This window comes from Lagopus muta, chromosome 17, assembly GCF_023343835.1.
Source record: "Lagopus muta isolate bLagMut1 chromosome 17, bLagMut1 primary, whole genome shotgun sequence".
NCBI lineage: Eukaryota > Metazoa > Chordata > Aves > Galliformes > Phasianidae > Lagopus > Lagopus muta.
This window is the reverse complement of record NC_064449.1, coordinates 8,078,732-8,096,699: the sequence shown is the minus strand read 5'-3', so window position 1 is coordinate 8,096,699 and position 17,968 is coordinate 8,078,732. Positions and strand designations below refer to the sequence as shown.

The following is a 17,968-nucleotide window of genomic DNA, read 5'->3' as shown; positions in this document are numbered from 1 at the left end:
AGGATCTGAAGGCCCTTCGCAAACCTTTAATTAGTCTTTGATTTGCCTTGGCACCTCGGTGTCTGCTGCGCTGCGATGCGAGGGGCAAGGCTGGTGAGCCTGGTTACCCCACAGCTCTGGAGCTGGGATGTGGCAGCAGGAGGTCGTGGCCGGAGCTGGAGGAGGTCAGAAAGGCAGAAGGTGACTGACAGCACTGAGGGACTTGCGTGGGTGCAGTGACCGGAGCGAGCTCTGCACATTTCATGCACAGTTGCTTTAAAGGGATGCTGATCGCTTTCAGCATGACCTGCTAATTATTAGAGCAGATGAAAGACTTTTTTTTTTTCCCCCTGTAAATCCTCCTCCTCCTGCATGTTCCCTTCTCCCTCCTCCTTTCCTAAGCCTTTATCTAAGTTAATCAACACAATACAAACAGCCTAAAAAGCAGTATTGTTGTAACAGCTATTAACGGGGAAGCAGACAGCAGGCATCTGGAGCCTCTCAGGATGGACTTGCCTGGTATAATACATTATTTTTAACAGCTGAAGAGAGCTGTAGAGTCAGAACAGAAAAGATTTAACCTTTCTTTTGATATGTATCCTATGATGTAGATTTTTAAGACCAAAGCATGGATATTTTGTAGCAATGAATCTTTCTAAATGTCTGATATGTTCCCCCCCCCCTCCGTACAGATAAATATCTGTCTTTTGCTGGTGAGTGTTCATGTACTCAAGGGGTAGGGCTGGTCCTGCAAGGAGGGTCTTTCCATCCCACATAAACTTCTAATGTCAGTACAGCAGCAGGCAGAACTTGGGAACTTAACGTTGATTTGGTGCTGTTGCAGTCTGTGGCTGCATCACGTTGGAGGCATCAACTTCCTTTCTCCCATACTTCAGGACTTTCATTCTGTAGGGTCGTGGACTGGCTTTTCCAGTGTCTGTTGCTCAGTTTAAAGTGATTACTGAAGAGTTGTGCTGATGTGATAATGCAGATCAGCTCAGGTAGAGGCTGAAGTCGTCTCACACGTTTTAGCTGTGGTGGTGCCTCGGAAGGAAGCTGAGCAAATGGACACCATGTTTAGATACCGTGTCCTGAATTGCTTTCATTTGGTTCTTGTTTTGTAAGGCATTGGCTGGGTTTTCTGTCCTCTCAGAAATCAGCAGCTTCTTATGAAATATGGAGCTGTTTAAAAACAGACAGCAGCTGCTCCATCCTTGCGTCAGCGAGGGCTCGGCAGAAGGAAGGGGAATGGTAGACGCTTGTTTAGCTGTGATATTCCTCCCTTCATTGCCGTTGTCATATTGTGTTAACAGAAGGTCTGATCAAATGTACACCGGGAAAGTAAGACTTAATGTTTCTTTGTTCTCCTGAAGCGGTGCTGGGAGGGAAGGGGGGAACGTTTGAATGAGACTTTTATTTATGTGGTTCAGAGAGCTTGGTGTTGCCTGTGTCGGTAGATGTGTTTTTGTGCTCTTTTTTCTGAGGCTATTCACAGCGTTTTTAGCTGGGAAAAGACTTTATTTGTTGTTTGTGGAAATCCTCTGCTGTGCGATACAAAAACCCCTCGGGGGGTAAATATTTAGTGGGGTATGCTCTGTTGGTACGGACTTCCTTACTTGTTTTAAATTCTTTTTTAAAATCTCAGTCGGATTATTTAATAAAAAGAAAAATGAGGAACGCTGTTGCACAAGGATTGGAAGGAACCCAAGTAGTTTGCTTACTGTTACAATTGCGACATGACTGAAAACATTTGGTAAAGAAAAATTAATTGCCTGGTGTATTTGTGGTTTCCTGTTGAATCTCAGTTTCTAGAGGAGGCTGAAGAACCTGTGGATGTTTCCTCAGATTACTAGATAGCACTACACCTTGTGTGCCTGACGAAGGACCTTCAGCAAAGCGTGCTGGATCGCAGTGGGTTGGTGTATATGGGCTCCTCCATCCTGCACGTGGCTGATTTCTCCTTGTAGAGGATGAGCAGAGGTAATGAAACTTAGCCTGGTCCAGTTCCACTTCCCTGAATGGAGTCTGAACGTAGGTGCTGGCTTGAGGGCCATCCTTCTTGGACTTCAGTGTGAGGGCCGCGGTTTCCGAGCAGCTCCTTGTGCCCGCATCGTTCTGTTAGCCACCTGCTGATGACTTTCTTTCAATCAAACGTCACCTGAAGAAGGATGATCATGGTTAACCACTGGTTGTGCCTTCTCATGGACTTCAAAGCAGTGGGCAGGGCTGTTTTTTATGGAAGGAGAGGGCTGAGCAGTCTGTCAGCAGAGAAGGGATCCGGTGCTTGGCCCGGCTGTGGCACGCTGTGCTGGGCCCACCAGGTCATGCAGGAGATGCTGGTGTCCAGCCTGGCACGTGGCTCCAGGTTGTGAGCTCTTTGAGGCTCCTCTGGGCCTTCCTGTGGGAAGAGGTATCACTCGTATGGCTTCTGTGTGGAAATTGTTCATCTCATTAAACAACAGGGTTGGTTCTTTAAAGCATAGTCAGGGCTGTGGGGGGAGTGTGGTTAACCGTGCAGGCTGGAGACGGGCATAAGCTCATAAAGGAAAAATGTATGTAGGAGTTTATAGCTGCGTATGAGCGCATTAAAGCTTTAATTGGAGATCATTTACTGAGATCAAAATGAGCCTCCATGCAGCTACACAGCTTTCAGGGAGCTGGAAGCAGCTTATGTAAGAGATGTGAGCCCCACATCTGTGGGCACAGGGTGCTTGGGAACATGCACAGTTGCTTAATGTCTGCTCCTTGTGGTCCTGGAAAACTGGAGTGGGTTTTTTTTTGTGTCAGTTCCAATAATGAGAAACGTATTTACACACTCGTCCAATCGTCTGGCTTTCTGCAAGTTTCCCATCCAGTTTTCAGCGTGTTTGCTCTTGGGACATTGGGAGTTAGATTTTCATCTTGACTCAACAGTGGAAACTGGCTTCATTTATCGCTTCCCAGTTTAGCTCCTGTATTAAAATTATAGCAAGGCTGGGGTTTATTTTTGTCTTGTGTACATTCACCTCCTCTGTATCCTGGTGTCTATTATTAGAGTCCTGCTCTGTTGCTAAATGGGTTGGCCGAGCTCCTGGGGACAAAATATGGAAGCATATGACTGGTCTGCACTACCCCTCAGCCGTCCTGCGTTTGGAGTATTCGCAGTGAGCTGGTTGAGCCTGCCTTTGTCACAGCTTTCTTATTGTAAACACTGAAGATGAAGAGGGCAGAGTGAGTAGAGGAGAATGGCCCACGGGTGTGTGAGTGGAAGGAGGTAGAGGTAACCAGAGGTAACAGAAAGTAGTGGTGCACTTGGAAGGCACCCGAATGGCATGGCCGTGGACAGCCCTGTCCTTGCTTTGATGTTGTCTTTGTTGTTGGTGGGATATTTCCATTTCAGACTGCAAATAAGGCCTCTGAAAGAGGCTGTGGGCTGCAGGCTCACCATTTCCTGAATTAAGAAATCAGATGGAATGTTTCTATGGATTTCAGCCTTGTTTCAAAACCCTTGTGACGACCACATCTGCTGGCTGGCAGCCAGGCCTGTGTCCTCCAATCTGTACCTAGCCTTATGGCTTGCACAAGAGCCGTGTTCGTACTTCCTCTGATGTCACTTGCCTCCTGTTTCCACATTCGGCCTGAGCCTAGTGGGGGTGGTTGGTTTGTTTTGGGGTTTGTTTTTTTTCTGGGATTTGATGTATTTTGTAACTGGCTGTTGACCGTACAACTGTGTTCTTGCTTTGCTTGCAGTAACTATTAGGTCATGCTTGTTTAAGTGGCCTCCTGCATCTTCTGCTGCTGTGTCCCAGCTCTTAGGAAGTACGTAAGGGTCTGCAGTGGTGTGCCATTCAGGGGTGTAGTTCTTGGTGCCTTTTCAATGTTTTTTTTAAATAGCTTGGGCAGTGCCTTTGGCAAGGGCACAACCCAGAGCTTGCTGAAACAATTGAGAGGAGTTAGTGTTGTAGCACAGCTCTGGATCATGTCCTTAGTTCTGTTTTTCTTTCCTTCTAATTCGTTGCTCTAAAAAGGCATGATGAAATGCTTCCCCTGCTCCCCTCTGCTTTTTCCTTCTCCTTTTAAGCTATCTCACCAATGTGGATTTTCTCCCTCTGTGGCCCTTTGCCATTGTGCCAGCTCTGGGTGTGTGTACACTCAGTTCTGCTCCACTGACATGGGCTCATTAAGTGCACATTTTTCTGTAGAGTCTCTTGATCCAGCAAGAGGAAGGCTGCCTGGGATTGCCAGCTCTCACATAGATGCTTGGATGAATTGTCTTTCCATCTCCTCTCCTCTTTGTGTTCCCCATCCAGTGTCTTTCAGTTCATACATACGTGCCACGTGCTTCCTTGTTTTGCACGTGCAGGCAGTGCTTCCTGACGTCAGGATGGGTTCCTGGAGACGCAGCTTGGCCCATGCTGAGCTTTCTCCCTGCTAGCAGGGGCAGGTCTGCCAGGCTGGGTGTGCTCTGAAGGCTTTGGCTCATAGAGTGAAGGCTGGCTAACTCTTCCCCACGGCCGTGGCCATGTCTTTGGACTGGTTGCCAAAGGGTTTGCTTCTGTGCCATAGAATGACTTGGCAGGTGGGGAGAGGAGATCGACCAGAGCTGCTTCCACTAACTGTCAAGCTTTTGTATTTGTTTTTGTGATTATTTTCTTTTAATAATTTTATGAACTTTAGAGCGTGCATGACTGAACAGTTTAATTAGCTGTGGGAACTGTTTGAAATAACTTCCTGGGGCTTTCTGCAGTCCTTGCTGCCTTTCCATGTTTTCAGCACAGCAGTTGCCATGGGCATCCTCTGCTTCCGAAACTGCACTCTGGTTTGTTAAGCTTTGGATCTTCTCTTCTTCCTTCTGCCGCCCCAAGGTGTCTCTGGGGTGTGGAACTGCTGACAGGAGGAATACCAGCAGTGCCATTAAAGCTGTTTGGGCTTCATGGAAAAGTGAGGCTTGGCAGGGCCTGCCAGCACATGTTAGAAGCTGCTGACAGGTAATGTGCTGGAGACCAGCATTGGAGTCCTGCTCCTGCTGCGGGGATGGGGACTCCAGTTGACTTTGCAAGGGTTGGCTGGTTCTTCTCCAGGTCCTCATGCTGGGATTCCTTGCTGTGGCCCAGTGTCTCTCCAGAGCCTGGGTGCTGGGATTGCACGTGGTCCTGGCCCAAAGGGACCTGGAGAAACAGCGAGCTACCTTGCTTTGGCAGTGCTAACCATAGCAAGGTTCTGCCTTGTGGTTCCATAGTGCTGTTAGCAGTGACCAGAATTGGCTTCCTGATACATTTTTCTTGTGCTTGTGGTGATTTTCTGTGGTCAGAGCTGCTTGTTTCTTGTTTTCTCCCTAGGCATGAATAGATTGTATCTGGAGCTGGCCTCTGTGTTATGGGGCCTGCTTTGTCCTGATGCATCCAACCTGCAGTTGGGTGCATCCTGGTCTTGCAGGTCTAGAAACTGTACACGATGAGCATTTTCAATTAGTTTTATATTGTTATGGGTCGTGGATATTATGGCAGTTCCTTTGGAGGAAAAAAATGCGTCCTGTAAAAGGTGCTGTTGGTCGTTTTCCTTAAATCCTTAGATTTAGGGTTTGAGAGGAAGAAATCATTAAATGATGTCTTAAAGCTGAATAAAGAAGTCAGTACTGAATGTTTTAATGTCTTACAGATGCAGTGGGCTTGCAGGATTTTATTTTAAATTTAACAATGGGAGTTGGAGTGGCTCCAGCGCTGTAAAGAATAGCCTCTTTAATTAGGGTCTGAGCGGAGCGGCGTGCGCTGGGCTGCCATTTTGAAGTTGAAGCAGGGTTTGCAGTTGTTGTTCCCCATTTTGGATCACACATCTGAGTGCCTGGGATCGATGCGGGGATGCTCCCTGCCCAGAGCAGCAGGGCTGGGCTGTGGGAGGGCAGCAAGGTTTATCCTGAGTTATTCCTTCTTAGCTCTGGGCTCACTTGTATCCCTTTCCTGTGGCCCGTTGCAGCTGCAGGCGTGTGTGTGGGATACGTCAGAGCCAGGAGGAAACATCGCCTTTGTTTTTCAGCTTCAGCTCCCCCCAGCACACAGCACGGCACCGTTCCCCCACGTGTGGCTTCCCTGGCACGGCAGCAGCACTCCGTGCATCCCGTTATTGGAGCAGTGACCGCTGCTGCTGGCCCTGGGGGTTTGTTGTGAGAACCGACTTCTGCGGGGGTTTGCCACATCCTGGTCTGTGCTGAGCTGGAAGAGGACTGTTTGACTTTCTGGTTTTTTTTTTTTACTCCTTGAGATAGCTTCTGTGCAAACTGCTTTTCTTTGGCATAGGGAAATGCAGCTTTGTAGCAAGGAGTGAGCCTGCCAGACTGGGTACTGAGGAACCTTTGTGGTCTGCATTACCGTGGTGCCATATTTGTCCCTGTCAAATAATCAATAATCAATGCAGCCAAAGCTCTGAGCAATATTATCACCTTGGTGCATTTAAAAAAAAAGATAATTGTGCTCTCCAGTTGAACAAGATTTAGAAAGCTGTGTTGCTTTTTGTTTGCCTTCTGGTCTCTGGGTGCTGTCGGCTCCCAAAGGCCATGCACTCAGCCCTCCCCATGTGAGCAATGCAGGCTTGTTGGGCCTGCCTGTGCCATTGCCACCACCCCCAGCACCCCTGGGGCTTCCATGGCCATGCTGGGAGCACTGCAGCGCCGTTCTGAGCGCTCCCAAGTGAGCTCACTGTATTTTTGTGGTGGCCTTGGCTCTGCTATTTTTTAATTTTCTCTTTAATTTCTATTGTTTTCCTCACTTATTTGCTAACTTGCAAAATTCAGCACAGGATCACAGGATCTCCCAGCCCTGGGGTGAGCGTTACAGGGAGGTGCAGCGAGCAGCTTCTGCTCAGGTGGGTCTGTGCTGTCCACACAGTGGCTGCAGTCTGGGGCTGTTTTTGCAGGCAGACATTGCCGTGCCTCTGCCATAAGGCACAGGGAGGTTCTCCAGCACTTCCCACAGCTCCAGGAAGGTGGAGGAGCTCCTTGGGACGTGGGAAGCGCCGTGCTTCCCTGCAGCCCGCGAGCCTCAGCCCCGCTCCCATGAGACAGCACGGCACGCACCAGTGTTGTTTTGCTGTCTGGCTGCTCTCCTTCCAAACTCGCTGGATGCCTCATGCGCAGCTCGCACAGCAGCAGGAACGTACCTGCTGAGCTGCAGGAGCAGACGCAGCCCTCGCTCAGCCCGCGGCGCTGACTGCAGATGCTGTGCTGCAGTCCCTCCTGGCTGGGATTTCGGCGCGTGGTGAGAAGTCAACAAACCCATTAAATCGGAAACGTTGCCGATGTGTGAAAGCAGTGCCGTGGCCGGGGGGGGGAGCAGCCCCTTCGCACTGCCCGCATCCACGCCATGGGGAGGAGATGGTTAACGTGGGGCCGTCGGGCCGGGTTGGCCAGGAGATAGCTAATATTTTAGAGGGTTTCAGAGCAAAGCTATAAAAAGGCCTCGCAGTATTTCAGCTCCCCCATTGTCTGCTGGAAGCCAGCCAGCGTCACCATGGCTACGAGGAATTATTACTGGCTGCCAGAGCTGGAGGAAAAGCTCATACTTTTGGCTTCAAAACAGGAGGGGTGGACTTATGTAATCCACTGTGTTTATAGGCTGAGACTGGCAGGAGCATTGAGAAATAATTACAGGCTTTCCATTTCATTTCCAGCTCGGTTCTAAGGCTGTGTGGCCTCTCTTATTTATTTATTTTGCAGCCGCGACGCTGGCCGCGCAGGATGCGGGAGGGCTGCGGGATGCTGCCGGGTGAGTGCCCCGCACCGCTCTCCTTTCGGAGGCGTTCTGTCTGCGGCGGGCCGAAATAGGCCACGGCAGAAACAAGTTCCTTTGAGAAACTGGGACTTGGCCCCGCGACACAGGAGCACTGCTGGGGCTGGAGGCCGGGAGCAGCCTCTTGCTGGAGGGGATGAGCTGTGTGTCCCCGTGCCGTGCTGCTTCCTGCGCAGATCCTGTCCGTCACTGGTGGACAGCGTGTGGTTTTTTGGGAAGGTGGTGGGAGAGGGGGAAAGTTTTCGTGTGTTTTCTTCTTTTCTTGCTTTCTCTCCTCTCAACCTACTGGTCTCACGCGTTGCCATGCCGGCTGGAGACAGATTTGTCAGCGCAGTCAGACAGTTTTGCTGATGTTCGGTGCTCCGGAGAGGTGAATTGCAAAGTTAGCCTGTAATTAATGTGGGTTTGTTCGTCCCTGGAACAGTCAGCAGACGACGCTGCAATTTGGGTTTGCCTGAAAAGCAGCGCACGGTGTGTTTTGACTTCGGTCAGGCCAGTGGGAGTTTGCAGCTGCTGTTTTTGTGCTGGCTGTTGCATAAAGGCAGTGATTGCTGGCAAACTGCTCGCAGAACTCTCCCTGTGGGTGGGGGCAGTGGGGAGGTGCTCCTGGTGCTGGTGTCTCTCCTGCCCTGTCCTGTGGGGATTGCGGGGCCCTGCTGGAGAGCTGCGGCTTGGTGTGGGGTGGTGGGGAGGTGTGGGCTGAGCTGTTCCTCGTGTCCTTCCACTCATGTCTCCTTCAGTATGTGAGAATCACATTCCAACCGTGTCTTGTTAAATCCCACTGGCGCTGGGTGTAAAACTAGGAAGCCTGTTTGTGGAGGGCTATGGAAAAGAATGCTTTGATGCACCACAAACTTGCTGTAGCAGTTAAAAAGCGTATCAAAGCTGTAGATTGCTGTGATTCTGGCATCTTCCTTCACTGTATGGGGGACCTGCTGCAGAGTTGCGCTCTCAGCCCGTGCCTGCAGGGCTGACATTGCTGTCGGAGTGCAGTGTGACAGTGGGACACCTCTGTGCAGCAACATACAGTGCTGTGCTGTTTGGGTACAATCCCGGCCCGTGCTCCTGTGCTTGGCCCCAGCTTGAAACACACAGAAGATGTAGGGCTGGTGTAGGTGAGGGTTTATCTAATGCATTCTACAGAGATAAATGGTGCTTCACGTGTTTCCTGTGGCTGCTGTGCATGTTCAGGACGGGCAGAAGCTCCGGAGCTTGGGGCAGCGCTGCGGGGGCAATGAATGCCCCTTGCAGGAGCAGGCACAGCTCATGTTGGTGGGGATGCACGGTGCTGGACCAAATTATTCAATAACTTAATGATCCTTAATACTATTTAACTCCTACTGCAGATACTGTTGGACTCTATTTGAGTTAATTTGTTACTGCGAGGTTTTTGTGTGTTTTTTGGTTTTTCTCTTCCTCCGGGCTTCGTGCCAGGATGAACTGCATGTTCTGTTCTTAACAGTTATGAGTAATGTATGCGTGAATCTGTAACATAAGTAATACGAGGATATAAAACGTGTGAGTGTGCAGAATTCATGTGTCCCGTGTCTGCACACATGCTCTGTGTGTGTTCGGCATGGTGGAGCATCGCACGCCTGGGCAGAGCTGTTGGACCGCCTGGAGCTGCGCTCAGCACGGGGCTGGCTGCGGGTTGTGGCTGCAGGGTGCAGCGCTCTGGGTGCTGCCTGGTCCAATGGGATTTCTTTATTTCATCTTTTTTATCCTGGTGAAATGAGCTTTCTCTGGTTAATTATTATTATTATTATTTTTCTTAATTTGAAAAAATGAGAAGGTGGCACGTCGCCAGCTCCCCCGCCTTCCTCTTCCCAGCTCCGATGAGGTCATTGCCTCTTAAAGTTTGTGCCGTGCATTGTGAGCCATGGCAGGAGGGGCGAGAAGGCGGCCGGCTTCCCTGCGCCGTGCCAGGAGCCCTGGGGCACGGCTGGGCTGTAAGCAGCACCTGAGTGAGGGGCTCCGTGGGCTGGGAACCGCTTGGGGTGCAGCTGTGAGGGGGGAGGAGCAGGGCCACGTGTGCGGGGCTCAGCACGGCCGGAGGTGGCTGCCACAGATCTGGCACTGCTGGGCTGAACTCGCTCTTGTGTCCATGTACTTTGGGAATTTCCTCAGTGCTGTTTCTGAAGCAGGCTGCTCAGCAGGGTGTGAGAGTTCATGACCTCACCGACGATCTCTCTGGGACCTTTGTGGCCCTGACCGAGCGGCTGCAGGGAAAAATTGTTTATTTTCTTGAACACGGTGCAGAACTGCTTGCAAATTCCTGAGCTGTTGTTTTCTTCCCCACTGCCCTGAGTTCTTGGCTCGGTGGTATGAGCACTGCAACCCATGGGGACTCCCTGGCTGCAAGTTTGGGGACCTGCTGCTCGGTGCTGGGCTGTGTGTGGAGCTGCTGTGTGGAGTGGATAATTCAGCATAGGTATGAAAGCACAGTTTTGTATATGCTGTATGAATGGCTCTTCTCTCAGAGCATATTTACTGTCTCATGCCTTTGCCATGGGTCTCACTTAGGCTGGTTTGCAATGCATTGCACAGCACGAGGATCCTGGGTGCACCTCTGGCTCTTACTGTCCTGCTGCTGCTCTTGGCAGTACAGTGGGCTGCATCAGTTCTGTGTGATCCCACTGGCTCTGCTGCTGCCCAGAAATCAAAGCTTTGCTGTGTCAGAAAGAGGAACGGCAGATGATGGGAGGTGTGCAGGGAGTTGAAAGAGTGAGAAGTAGAGCTGCTTTGGGAAGGCCTGGAAGGAATCACAGAATCACAGAATCACCCGGGTTGGAAGGGACCCCAAGGATCATGTAGTTCCAACCCCCCTGCCTAGCAGGGCCACCAACATACATATTCAGATCAGGTTGCCCAGGACCCCGTCCAACCTGGCCTTAAACACGTCCAAGGACGGGGCATCCACAACCTCCCTGGGCAGCCCGTTCCAGGGCCTAACCACTCTCCTAGGAAGACCTTTCTCCTAAGGAAGGCCTGGGAGATGCTTTCATTAGCTGACACTGGGAAATAAAGCTGCTTTTAAAAGGCAAACAGTAGGTAGCTGCCCTGAACATGACTGGGGCTGGAGCTGGGTGGCCTTTAGGTCCCTTCCAGCCCAAGCCATTCTGTGACCACAGCAGGGGCCCAGGTTGCGGGTGGCAGCTGTGGGCTCCATATACTGGCAGTGTGTAGCAGAGGTGCAGTGCTGCTCATCCACAGCAGAGTGCTGGTGGGAGGTAGCACAGGGGTCCAGCACATTACTGTGCTTCTGTGCAGGGAAAACATGTTCCATCACAGCTGCTCTGGAAGCCATGTCAGCATCCCACTAATGGCAACCGCTGCTGCACCCCAGCACCATCCCTGTGCAGTTGCTCTTTGTCTCTGCGCTGCTGCTTTGCAGCCTGGTTGATTTTTTTTCCTGTCCACACAACACAATCGCTCCTTGTTAGCCTGCCGTGCTCTTTCCTCTTTCAAGGAAGGGAAGGAGCAGGAGAACCAGATCTGATAATTCCAGCGAGTGGAACTGTTCCCTTGAGCCCTTTAAGAAGAAATAAAAGGCTCTCCTTCTCTCCGCTTCTCTTTGAGCACGAGCACTTTACCCTCTTGGATTCCCTGCAGGCTCCTCACACTGCTAAAATTGAAACATCAAGATGTCTGAGGCAGCAGGAATTACCATCAGTGTTTTGACACCTGGAGGTACAATTTCTATTAGCTTTTATATGAAAACAACACCGGTTTTGCCAACGGAGTTCCCGTTAAATAATGCACGAAGACCCTGCTTCTGACAGTGGATATTTTTCTTTTGCCTTCTCAGTCTCTTGGGTAATGGCTTAATTTTTGTGACCGCTCAGGAAAAATACACACAGGCTCACAGAGTGCAATAGGGTTGTGGGCACACACGTGCTGGACTCCCAGGCACAGTCAATTATCCTGTTTGCTAATTAACGTGGAGAAAGGAGGGAAGCAATTAAAGGTTGGTTGGTCGGATTATCGGTTTGGCGTGGAAGCAGGAGGATGCCCTCTTCCTGAGATACCTGATGGTCGTAAGGCTTCACTCTGTGTGGTGTGGGGCAGAGATGAGCGCTGGGTCACCGGGAGCAGAACATGGGTGACTTTTCCTGGCCTTGATGGTGCTCAGCATCAAACATGTGCTCAGTGCCCGCTCCTGGGGGAAGCGACGGGGAGCAGAAGGGCACAGCGTGTGGATGTGACTGTCAGAACTTAGAATCACAGCGCGGTTTTGACATTTCTAACCTAATAAGTGGTGCTGCATGTGTGCGCCTGCTTATTTTCCTTTTCACCGTGAGATGCTTTGACAGAGGAGTAAAGTCCCATTCTGACGTTTCTGTCATTTTAACCAGAGAGAGATTACAATAAATTGGATTAAGTGAAAATCTTCTTCAGATGTTTGTGGTTTGGGCTGATTTATGGATAGATGTCATTTGAACGTCATTCTGCCTTTTTTAAGCATCTGCTTGATGGCTGCTGTACTGCTGCAAAGAGCAGCGGGGTGGCTGTGGGGCTTCTCCCCATCCAGTCTCCAGTGATGTCACTGACGAAGCAGTCGGCCGCTGTCTGCTGGGGCCATCAGGGTGCGATGCAGTCTGTGTGCATGGGAAACCAGGAGTCCTGCACCTCTGAACTGTGTTATTTGCATGTACCGCTCTTGATTTCCAGCACAGTTTTGGGAAACACTTCTGATCCAACCGCAAACCCACGAGGTTGGAGTCCAGGCATAGAGGCTTGTGGATTTCGGCTGTGGTCTCTGGAAGGTTATTTGCAAGTTCCATGTTGGTTTAAAGCTTTGTACCTGTACTGTGAGCTCATAGGGTCGTGTTCTGCCAGCTTAACTCTGTGGGCCACTCCTGCTGGATGCCAGGTAGAGAACAGGAGCGCAAAAATCCCTCCTCTCCTCATAAGGTGCCGGATGCCTTATGCTATGACCATGTCAGTTCTGAAGGTGCAGCCAGGAGCCCGAGCACAGCCTGTCCCAGCTCCCTGCTGGGCCTCACCCAGCACCCAGTGGCACCCAGTCTGCCCTCACACCTCCTGTTGGCACTGTGCTGGGTCTGTTTGCTTTTTGCACCTGTGACCCCACACCGTAACTGATGGGGAGAGCGCACGGGCATGTGTTGCCCTCACGTTGAAGAGATTCTGATTTCTGTGATTGTACTGGGAATTTGAAGTCCGGTTCTTAAAAACCTTCTGCATTAATTTCCATGATACGATTATTTGCAGAAGATCGCACTACTGTGGGAAGATAAATTTGTAATCCTGCTTAGCAGCTGATTTTATCCCCCCAGAGTGGCTGCGGTTGCATAAGGCACAGTGACCTGAACTCCACTTCTTAGGGCTGCGGATGGGAGATGCTGTTCCCTTCTCCCCATGGGGCCACATGGTGCAATCCCTGCTGCCCTGCAGCTCCCCCAGGCCTGGGGGCTGCCCGCGGCCCCAGCTGCTCCCACAGATGGGCTCTTTTCCTCTCTGCCGTGGGTGAATCGGAGCTGTCTGTGATGGATCCTCACTGCGACAGGCTCTAAGTGGGAACTCTCGGGGGAAATTAGCCTGCAGCTTTTGGCTTTATTAAATATTCTCCAGCGCTGTCCCAAAGGACTGCTTCTTAGTGCTTGTCGGTGTTTCATTTGTATTTTGAACATCACCTGCAGGAAATGTGACCGTGAATAGCCTGTACTGACATGAAAGTCTACATATGAGTGGTGGACAGCTGGCAGACGGCATGCTGTGTTCTGCAGGGCTGAGTGCTGGGGTGTCCTGCAGCAGAGGAAGGACCCGGCCAGAGGTGCTGCAGGTGACTGAGAAGCTGGTAGCTGCCTTAGAGCTGCAGCCCACACAACTGATGGAGCCTTTTATTAGAACACCCATCTAATGATTGGTTGAGCACATATAAACTATCTGTAACTTTTAAATTGTGACTGGATGTATGGTAGCTCATAAAACAGACCAAGGGTCTGAAATGCCTATTAGGTTGATGGAAACTGTATTTTCTACCATTGTCTGTGTATTAGAAGCATTTTTTCCATGAGCTGTTCAGCTTTCCATCTGCCTGAGCTGCACGGAGCTGGCCGTGGGGATGAGCTGTGTAATGGGATATCTGAGCTGGAGGAAGAACCCGCTCCGGCTCAAGCAGTCCTGATTTGAAAGCACAGTTGGCCAAAGCTGTGCAGATCTGCACAAGGAGAAATTGAAATTGCTCTGTCTGATGGATGCTGAGGTTGGGAGCTGCTGCCGAGGGATGCTCAAGTGGGCAAAGAGCAAAAGCTGCCAAGTGCAGCTGGTGGCTGCCCCTGGGGCTGCCTGTGCTCCTGGGATGCACTCGGGCTGCAGGAGGTGGGGTGGGTTTGCTTGTTTCATGTGATGAAGGAAGCGAAGGTTGATTTGCCTTTTCTGACTGCTTGAGTATTATTTTCTTGACTTTTTGCCTGCAGAGCATATAAGCCCGGCCTCAGAGTGAAGTCATGGGAGATGCTGATTAATTGTGAGGGGGGGGAAGCAGCAAATTCCCCGTTGGGTAAGAGTTTACTGGTGGAGCTGTGACCTTGTTAAAACATGTTAACTCAATAAAAGCCTGAGTGTTTAAAGACAAGTGACTTCTTCCTGCCTCGAGGGGCATAATTAAGCCATTCCACACCCCTGAAAGCAGAGCTGTGGGAGGATGGAGGAGCTCCCATCCTGCACAGTAAGTCACAGCTTCCCATGAGGTCAGGTCAGCTCTGTGCGCAGCACCCCTGGAGCTGGGCTTTCTTTTGCTAGCAATAATTGTTAATAACAAAGAGATCTCAGTTTAGTGATCATGAAACAGGGTGGGCTGATAGAAAGTGCTCTGTGAGGTGGTGGAGCCCCTGTCCCTGGAGGTGTTTAAGGAAAGGGTAGGTGTGGAGCTGAGGGACGTGGCTCAGCAGCGTGGTGGGGATGGGTTGATGATGCTGATCCACGCTGCCTGCCCCACGAGCTGCTGCGTATTGGTGCAAATGTTGAAAGTGTTCTGGTGCCACTGCAGAGGCTTTGACCTTCTGTTCAGAAGCTGTTAATTAGCCAGAACAGGGAAGCAGAACGTGCCCAATTAATGGCTCCCACCTCAGCCCTGGCTCTGCCCTGAACTTAATGAGCTGCTCCTTTCTCTGGGCCATGGCAGCCGGAACTTGGTTTTGAGGGGAGGAATGAAAGCAGCAGATGTGTGCGGGAGCAAACGGTCATTCCAGCCTCACCAACGTGAGGATTGACTCATGGCCCTGTAATCACCTCAGGATGTTAGGAGTGCCCTGTGCAGGGTTCAGAACTGGCCTGAGCTGTTGGGTTGGCATGAGGATGATGTGGGATGTGCTGGGTGAGGGTTGGTCTGGGAGCCCCTGTGGCTCTGTCATTTACTGATTCATGGCACAGCCGCGCGGCATCGTCGTACGGTTCTGAGTACCTTGGTTTACAGGTCATTTAATTTATTTGCAGGCTTTGTTTCAGTTCCCCAGGGTAATTTTGCTCCTTTGCACATCTTCCTATGGCAGCATTAAATAGTGCAGTTTGTCACAACAGTTCAGCTTTTATGCTGGCAGCCAGAGCTCTTCAAAGATGCTCGTGTGAAGTCGAGACTCCTGAATCATTAGAGGATCATGAAAGAAAAAGAATAATTTAGAACACGGAGATGTTTTGTCATCTTTGAAATTGGGAACGTGTGAAAGGAGAAAATGTTTAGCAGCGCGATCCGCCTCAAAGAACTTATCTTAGGGAATCCAGAAAATGAATTTCCCCTCTTTATGCAGGATGTAAATAATCAAAAGTGTCACTCCTGAGCCGAGTAATTTGTTCAACAAAAGGATGTGGAGGAGATGACTGAACGCTCACGGCGCGCCCCAGACATCAGAGGACCCATCTTGGCAGCGGTGGAAGCAAAGTGTTTGAAACCCAAATGAGCAGTGTGTGCTGTGCCATAAATGCAGAAGGTTTGCAGGTGCTCCGCGCTCCCCCCGCGCCGCAGCCTGGGCTCTGTGTGTTGTTACAGCACGGCTGTTAATGTGCTGTTTAGTGTACTTGGGAGCATGGCTGAAGTAGTCATCGTTATCACACAGTGGTGAGGAACTGCCTCTTTTTTTTGTCCCCTCTTGATTTTAAGTTGTGTGTGTCTGTGAAGCTGCAACCTGTGGCATGGACCTGCTGTGCTGTGAGCACTTGTTGCTGGGGGCAGCAGAGCTGTGTCCATCCTGCTGTGCTGCTGTGCTGTGCTGCCCCACGCTTCCCTCCTTGCTGGCCACTCTCAGCCTTCACTACTGCCTTCTCCCTCTCCTCCTCCAGCCCCATTTCCCATTCAGCTCCCAGTGCCCCAGTGGTTGTGTTTGTTTGGTTTGCTCTTTTTTTTTTTAGTTTCCTCTTCGGGCATTTCCATTCGTCTTTGCGGATCATCTTCAACAAAGGCCTCACGTGGTCTGTTTGTCTTCTATTTCCAGCCTACACTTAAAAATAACTCCTTTGTTTCATGAATGGCCTGTGCCTGGATCCAGATCCCTCTTTCTCTGGGGGTTTCTTTCTCCTCGCTGTCGGCTGTCAGGACCTTTCCTGGGAGCATCCCATCAGGGCAGCTTGCCCAGCCCTGCCCTGCAGAGCCGTGAGCCCCGTGTATCAGCTCCACTTGTGAAAACTGGCAGAGGGCAGCTCAGGGCAGAGCTGAACACCGTCCCAGGCCCAAAATAGCTTGGAAAGATTGGAAACACAAGTCCTGAATCCTGCTTTATGGCTCTTGGTGCCAGCAGGGGCAGAATGGAGTCCCCTGGTGCTGGGGTTGGTACTGGGGCTGCCGTTCCCACTGCGGCTCCCAGCAAGGAAGACCTGTTGTGTTGTGCCCACAGCTGCAAAGACAGGAGAGAGGTGGTTTGCTGTGAGCAGCCCGGCCTGCAGCAACTGCAGGAAGGATCCGGGAGCAGGGCAGTGCTGGGCCCTTGTGCTCCCTGAGCAGCCAGCCCTGCGTGTTGTGCCTCTCCAAAGGCAGCGCATCCCGTGCAGGTAAAGGCTTTGAGCCCAGGGCTGGAGTAACCTCTCATCCACACCGTGCAGCTCAGGATGTGCCTGATCTTTCCTGTTGACCCTGTGCTGCTATTTTAATTTAGAGCCTCCGTACCCTGCTGCGATTGAATGCTACTGTGGATTTCTGGGCTGCAGACGCCGACGTTGTTTGCTTTGTTATTCTGAATAGAGCCTTAAATATATGGCAGGCGGCCGGCTCGCCTATTGAAAGGACTTAACAGATACAGTACATACAAATATTTGTGTCCAATGTCAGCTGTCGTCCAAGAAAATTTCATGCACGTGTGGGTAAGACAAACCCATTATCATTGCGGGCTGGTGTGTTTCTTAGGAACGTCCTTCAAGTCGTTTTCATTACATCTTAATGATTTTCTGCTTCTGCCCATTCTTTAAAGAACTCGTGGGTAAGCTCCTGAGTGCTGTGCCCATGCCTGGGCTGGGGGTGCTTGTGTGGGTGCAGCCTTGTGATGGGGCTTTGTGCCATCATGTTGTGGGCTGTGTTCTAACGTCTTCTGCAGGCCATCCGTGATCCGTAGACCACAAGTTGAGTAACATTAATTTGGGTTAAGAAATAGAATATTCTGTTAAGCTTATTTCAGCGTGTCTTTTTTTTTTTTTTTTTTTTTTAATGTTTTAAATTCAAGAAGTCTGGGACCCTTACAGCTTCTGTAAGGATGGGTAAGTGGGTACTTTCTGTGAGCTGGCAGTGCCTTGTCCTCACCTTCAGGCAGGGGAATCGAGGCAGTCCCTGACCCTTGTTACACTGCGTGTAAGCCAACAATCAGGCCCAGGAATCCTGCCTTGCTTTGGAGCGGGTTCTTGGGATGTTCCTGGGCAGGGAAAGGCACAGAGGTGTTGGGTATGGATCTGGGAATCTCCTTGCTGGATGGAAGCAGAAATGAGCTTGGAAACCCTCCCCTCAGATTCCGCAGCTCTGCGTTGCCATCCTGGGGCAGGTTTGCCAGCAACCTCTTGCTTTCTCCTGTTTCTAATTAGATTGTAAATCTCATACCTAGTACTGTAATGGCTAATGCAGGTCTGTGGATAAAACATTCCCTGATCAAGACTCCAACCAGGGGGGAGAAATACTTTTCCGGTGAGACAATGTCTGTTCCTCATCAAAATCAGTTGAGAAAAGTAGTAACCAACCAGTCCAGATTTAAAGAGCCTGGCTGTGCTATTTCTGGTTTATTTCCTATTAATCT

At 50.6% G+C, this 17,968-nt stretch overlaps 1 protein-coding gene across 11 annotated transcripts in view; it reads left to right on the top strand.

The window, feature by feature from the left end:
* Window positions 1-17,968, top strand: part of NCOR2 (nuclear receptor corepressor 2) — a 163,778-nt gene that overhangs the window by 27,337 nt on the left and 118,473 nt on the right. Inside the window, exon 1 of one of the 11 annotated variants that reach the window (XM_048964365.1) lies at window positions 7,695-7,715. The exons of the other annotated variants lie outside the window; for them this stretch is intronic. The gene's annotated coding sequence lies outside the window, so the exon portion shown is untranslated. Of the gene's footprint in view, window positions 1-7,694; window positions 7,716-17,968 lie in introns of those variants that run through there. 11 annotated transcript variants of the gene reach the window in all.